Below are 7289 nucleotides of genomic sequence, written 5' to 3' on the forward strand. Positions count from 1 at the left end.
AGACACAGACAGACAGACAGACAGACACACACACATGCCTGTGCACACACACATTCATAAACACAGACACGCATAGATAGACAGACAGACAGACAGACACACACCCATGTATGCACACATACATAAGCACAGACACGCAGACACAGACAGACAGACAGACACACACACATACGCGCGCGCACGCGCACACACAAATACTCTGAGGCCAAGTGGTGCAGCCAAATAGCAGTTTTAAAAGTAAGCTTTTTGACTTGAAATCTATGACTCTGTACTACCCTGCTCTTTGAAACTGCATTAGGTAGCCAGGATTATTTACCCTACAGAAGGGAGGGGATGTGTATATGCTTACACGCGCACACACACACACACACACACACACAGAGAGAGAGAGAGAGAGAGAGAGAGAGAGAGAGAGAGAGAGAGAGAGAGAGAGAGAGTAACAGAAATTAGTTAACCTGCTCTAAGTTCCTGGTAGGTCACACATGCGCACCTGCCCAAGAGCTTTCTAGTTTCTAGAATGAAATACATATACACGCACACACGCACACAAGCTCAGTTAATTTTTATATGCCTTGGCTAGCTCAAAGCCTGGGCACTTCTAATCCTTTTTGAGGCTAGCAAACATTCCTCTCTGGTATACCTGAATTGACGCCCCTCCAAATCTACCTTCTGGGCACCCCCCTCAATAGGTTCCCTTTCCCTTTCTGCCTACATTGCTGGAAGATTTCTCCCCTGCAGCTCTTAAATCTGAGCCCTCTGCCTCAGAGTCATGGTGGTTCTCCCTTGAAATGGAGCAGGAACTATGAAGGACTGGTTTGCTCTGTCTTGGCAGAACTAAACTGTCAACTCTCCTGCTTTGTGCGTTCTTTCCTTGACAGAACTTTTTGCCTGTAGATGAATAGGGCAATTTTTTTGTCCAGGGCTACCTTGTTATAACTGGAGCAGCTCCATATGGAGGTTTTGATGTTCAAATTCTTCTTTGAAGGGGAATGGGGAAGATGTCAGGAGCACACATGTCTCTTTGTCAAATGATCCTTAATAATGAAATAACGTTAAATGTCATATTCTGTGGATTTCTGATGTTTTTGAAGACTATTATATAAAGTATATCTGACCTGTTAAACCTTAAGTACTCTTAGCCATTTATATTCGAGCAAATTAAAAACACTTCATATAATTAAATCAGAATCTAGTATAACCATGAGTTTACTGTCCGGCCCTTAGCTTGTGTTCCTTAATCATCCTAAACAGTTTGTAATGGCATCTGTAGAAAGACTGGGTCTAAGCCTTGTATTCTTAAATGAGCTGCATAGGCACAATGACTATGTAAGAGTAACAATATTAATCTCAAATTTTGTATCAATATAGCAATTTATGTCAATGAAAACCTTAAATCTAAGGTAAACCTTAAATCCAATGTAAGAAATTGTAACTTTGATTTTTTGCATCGATTATAAATATTTCTATCAATGTAAACTATGACTATGCAATGCTTTGTTCAAGATTACAATTAGTAATCCATCCCATCTATTTCCTTCACGTTCAAAATTATGACCATTTCCAAATTATTCCTTAAAACAACAGCCTATCTATAATTTATAAAATAACCATAACCAGATACCCAAACCTAAGGGATCAGGGTGACGACTCCATGGCTTCTTCCTGCTGAATGGGGGCAATGAGAACTTCTTTAAAGGGGTGGGAAGGGGTATGAAATTAGAAAAACTGTTTAGACTTAAGAAAGTTAGCTTTAGCCTCTGTTATCCAGTCTCTGTATGCTTAGAAGGCTCAGGGGCTGACTGAAGTTTTTACTAGATGCTTCTAAAAGATGGATGAAGCAAGATTATCAGGAGTCAGCAGCAATTCCTGAAGCTCTTGAGGATGCCAGTCTTTGGATAGCATCAGGAAACCGGGGCATGGGGCAGCAGGTCATTTCAGTGAACCAGCAGATGAATCTTGTCGGAGTTGTGCTCTCTGCAATATCTGAATCTCACAACCAAAGTTTTAGTGCTATTAAGGTATTTGTACGGATGGTGCATGGTGTACAGACCAGCTAAGGATGGAATCATGCTCCCTGTTTGAGCAGGTGAAAGACAACTATCCTTTTATGAGTTAATTTATCAACAATCAATTGTGATAGATCTTCATTCATGTCATATGAAGGATGGCACGAAAAACCTTAGGGATTTTATAACCAACAAGATTTATTGTCTGATTTTAGCTGGAGTTTTGGCAAGAGACATTATTGTGTCTGAGCCAGTTACCGGGCTTTTCTCATGTCGAGGAATCAGCTGATCAAGTAACCTGTCCAGTTTGATTTTCTCCAAAATTTTTTTTTCTGTAGCCAAGATCTTTGGGGATCTTCCCCTGTCATGTCTGATCCACTCTGGAACGAATCCAAAGCCTTTTCTCCTCTCCTGTCAACACAAACACAGAGCCTCTCTCCCAAAATAACATGTCCTTGGTTTAGTAACTGGAAATCATTAAAGGTGTTGAAGGAATTAAATTAATAGATTGTCTCCTCTTCCAGAGGAATTCTAATATAACCACCAAACATAATCACATAGATTTTGATAATTAAAATGATTAATTCTTAATAGTGAGATCAAGGCCTAGTTTCTACTGTCTGAGATAGGTTTAGGCTACCTATCCCCTGCTTATGACCTAGCTTTTAGACATCAAAAGCCTCAGTTGTTTATTTACCTATGTCTACTCACTGTGCCAGCCTATTTCCAGGCTCTATTTTTGTCATACTGGGCAAAACAACCCCAGAAATCCAATGTAGACCATATTCAAAGATCTTGAGTATTTGCCCTGTCAAGACCTTTTCAAGTCTTCTCTAAAGCATTTTCCCCTTCAATCTCCCTATATTCCCCCCTTCTGTGGAGCTTAATATCTCTGTGGGTATATATTCTCCTTCTCTTTATGTAACTTGAATTAACAAGTTTCTTATGTATGTAATCTTAATTAAATTCCCTTCTGCTTACTGTATAAGCCTCCTTTAAAGCATTTGTTCACTCAATCTATTCTGTGTTCATGCCTTTATTTCCTACATTTGAGATCAAAGACTTGGATTTCTTTATTCCATGTATACTTAACCTTTAAACAATTACCACAACACTCCCTTTTATCCTTAAGAGGAATTAAATCAAATTCTATATATCACTATCCTTTGGTTGTTTGGTTGCAGGAGGCAGGCAGCTTCTGTCTGTCTGTCTGTCTGTCTGTCTCTGTCTTCCTTGAGCAACCAGCCTCTTTGCTTAGCAGGGGCTCCCAGCCTCTCTGAGCTCAAGCTTTTTGTATCATTTTGAACTGCAGGAAAAAATCCCCACATGGCCCTGGGCAAAATCTGTAGCCTGCTAAGAAGCTAATTCTCCCCATATCTTACTCTAATATCATGGTATGTATATGTATTACATCTGAGACTCTCTAGATAATTTTTAATAGTGAGTTTTGAACACACACATTGGCCACCATGTACAGCAGGAATTAGTTAACCCATTCTCAGTTCCAGAGCTCTCTGCATTAGTGAATAAAACACACACACACACACACACACACACACACACACACACACACACACACACACACACACACACATCAGTTAATTTTGATATGCCTTGGCTAGCTCAAATCTTGGCACTTCTAATCTTTCCTGCAGCTAGCAAGCACTCCCCTCCCCTCTGATATACCTGAATTAACGCCCTCCAAATCTACATGTTATCATTGCTGCCCTGTTACCTTCTGGGCACCCTCCATAGGGCTGCTTTCCCTTTCTGCCTACATTGCTGGATGATTTCTCCTCTGCAGTTCTTAATCTGATCCCTCTGAAAGTCTTGGCGACTTTCCATTCTTTCTCTCCTCTGTCCCAAGCCCAAGGAATCCTAAAAGTCCCGCCTCTGCCCAGCCATTGGCTGTTGGCAACTTTATTTCCCAATCAGAGCCTAGTGGGGGCGGGCTTCCTTTAGCAGAATACCGAACACGTATTTTGAGTAACTCAATTAGCGTGAGAAAGCAAGCCGCTACAGAGGGAGTAGACACACTGTAGGTATTGTGTAGACAGTGTAGGAACCTGGAGCTTTATAATGGAGGTCAGGGGAGCACTCTCGCATTCTCTCTTTGCGCTTTCCTCCCTGATTAGGTCTTCTCCTTGGAATCAGTCTTTCCACTTAAACGCTGCCCAAGGCTGTCCCTGAGGCTGCCGCCACTCAACACTCCAGGTCTGTCAGAAAGAAGTCCTGGCTTCAGTCCAGCCCCATCCCGCTTTGGTCCTGTGTGGTTATCTCCTCTCTGCTTCAGCTCACTCTGTCCCACATTTCTCCCGTTCAGGACTCAAGTCTTTGGCGGCCCTGCCCTTTGGGGGCTCTATACCCTCCCATTGCTCTTCTGGATGACTTCCTGTGGTCTTTTGAGCCCCAGCTGATGACATCTTATCATTTCATGTCTTTTCCTATAACATCTTGACATCTATCTAACTCTTCATTTTAAATGTGATCAGTGCTGAGGGTTTGGACAATCTCCATGTTAGTGGATAGAGGTTGGTAGATGGGAGGCTGGGCTAGCAGAAGGCAGTTTCCATATCCCAACCCTCCCAGAGAGACCAAGAGGAGAACATTGCAAAGAAAGGGTCTTCCGACCCCAGGGCTGGGGAGGGTCTCTCCAGCTGAGCTTACTGGGCTGTCTAATTTCAGAGTCAGACCAGCAGAGACCATCACCTGCGTACAGGAAGTTTCTGGAAAGTTTTGCCTCACTACAGGAGACTTTCCTAGAAGACCTTTTGACGACTCTTTCAACCCTTTACCTGATTCCAATATAACTGTGGTGTTCTGCGGGTTGTACAGAAGGCAGGGGCTCTAAAAATAGGAAGCATTATTATTACCGATTAAATTTCTTTCCACCTACGGAATTTTCTCAAAGTAATAAGAAGAGGAAGCCTGAGTGTGCTCAAGTGTTCCGGGAGCAGAGGTGTGTGATGAGAGAGGGGAGGGAGCACAGCCAAGGTGAGGCCAGGCTGGGAAGATGAGGGTTAGGGGGACCCTACTCTTACTCACCAACTCTTAAGGGGACCATGCATGGGGCACTGGGGACTCTGCAGCAGGAGCCAGCACTGAGCCGTCAGGTTTGAGCTGGTCTTTGTTCCTGTCTGCATGTCAGTGAGGCAGGAATGCCCCCAGAAACTCAGACAGCCTCTGATGTCTTTGCACTTTTGCCTTCTGAGGCATTTCCTACTCACTGAAACTCCTTGTAGACAAGTCTGACTGGAACCGGTGTGTTTCTGAGGGCAGCTAAGGTGGCAAGGAAGCTAGAAAAGCACATGAAGAGACAATGGGAAAATATACAGTTTACGTTTCCCTCAATACACTCCCACTTCTGTCTTTGTCTCTCTGTGTCTATCTCTTTCTGTTTCTATCTCTGTCTCTGTGTTTGTTTGTCTCTGTTTCTGTCTTTGTCTCTCTCTGTCTCTCTGTCTCTGTCTCTGTGTCTCTGTCTCTCTGTCTCTGTCTCTCTCTCCCTCCCCGCCCCTCTCTCTCTGTAGGTATGTGTTGTAAAGGCCAGAAGTCTATTTCTGGCCTCTTCTCTGAACCTGAAGTCCACTGATTTGGAAAGACTAGCCTGCCAGCCGGCAGCTCCAGGGAATCTCCCTGTCTTTCTCTACTCAGAGCACTGGGTTACAGATACACATGCCATACCTGGCTTCTACAGGAGTGTGGGGTCACAAAACTCAGGTCCTCCTGCTTGCCAGGCAAGCCCTCCACCCATCTCCCTAGACTCACTTCCCCCTCTTTTTCTCTTCCCTCCCCTTTCCTCTCTTCCTCTCCCTTTCCTTCCCCTCCCTACCTCTCCTTCCCCTCCCCTTCCCTTCCCTCTTTCCCTCCCCTGTCTACTCTTTCCCCCAGCATTTCTCAAACTGAGACAGCTTCAAGTCCTACAAATCTGGATTCACCTGTCAGTCCACTAGAACAATTTAGCCCCTCCTTCAGACAGCACCACAAAGTCTAGTCGCCAGCATGTGTGCGTTGTACCCCTTCCGGTCCCTGAGGGCCTTTCCATCATCCTAGGCTCTCAGACACTCTGTGAGAGTGATCACGTCCTCATGAAATCCAGTGGGACCAAGTATGAAACCTGGTTCTGCTGGTAACTAATTGGGGGCTACTCGGCTCTGAAATGGAATGATACCAAATTGCCCTTTGTTTACAGGTAAAAAGGAGGTCATATGACATTTTTTAAAGCGGTTTACTCTAATCCCTCTAAGTTTTCTCTTCTGTAAGATAAAGAAAGTGGATAATGAAGTCTGTCTCGCCTGGTGGTGGTGAAGAGGGGCTGAGTGTGAACTATTTTACATACTTCCTAGCACGACGCTTACTGTATTCTAGCTAATAGATCTGTATGACTGTTTGTATGGTCCCTAGCTTGGTGGCCTCATTTCCCAGGCTGAAATCAGGGGTCTTTATTGGTTATGGAGCATGAAATCTTGGAGAGCTTTTCAGTTCACAGGATGGTTGGCATGTTCTCACTGTCTGTAGGTTTGCCCTTCCTCTACAATGCATAGATTAACAGAATAAAACATATTACATAGATTATACTAATAACTACATACAATTTATAATATAAATATATTATATAAAATATAATGGAAGAGAAATTGAGCTTATTTAAACCAAGAAAGCCCTATAGGATGGGTAAGATTTTCCTCACTTGTCTGATGTTACAGAGACTGTAACTGACAGTCCAGCAAGATTGTCTTTTGTTTGTTTCCAGTTCATTCATGATTTCAGCCATGAAGTCATATGTTCTTTCTCCAGCCTTCATGGTTGCCTGCCCCTAGAGTCCAGCTTCTTTTTTTTTTTTTTTTTTTCCGGAGCTGGGGACCGAACCCAGGGCCTTGCGCTTGCTAGGCAAGCGCTCTACCGCTGAGCTAAATCTCCAACCCCCTAGAGTCCAGCTTCTTAAGCTGTGTGTTGGGACCCCATGTTGAGTGGAGACCATGAACAGTCTAACAATAGTTATATGTTTCTGAAAGTACAAATGGCCAAAAGTTAACTCAAAATGAAATGCGTATGAATGTGAGGTATTTCCGGCATTGCTCACCCATGGTGTATCATGACTTTGCCGCAGTCTTGGTTCTGAACATACAATGCACACACTCTGCACCAGGCATGTGTCAGCAATGGGCTGTTACAACACACTGTAACAGCAGATATTGCCTGAAGCATCTCAGCTCAGCTCCAAGACTGTTGTAATGCTACAATCTGTGTCACTTGTTTTGTTGTTGTTATTTTTTGTTTTAT

Source organism: Rattus norvegicus, chromosome 13 (genome assembly GCF_021556685.1).
Source record: "Rattus norvegicus strain SHRSP/BbbUtx chromosome 13, alternate assembly SHRSP_T2T, whole genome shotgun sequence".
Lineage (NCBI taxonomy): Eukaryota > Metazoa > Chordata > Mammalia > Rodentia > Muridae > Rattus > Rattus norvegicus.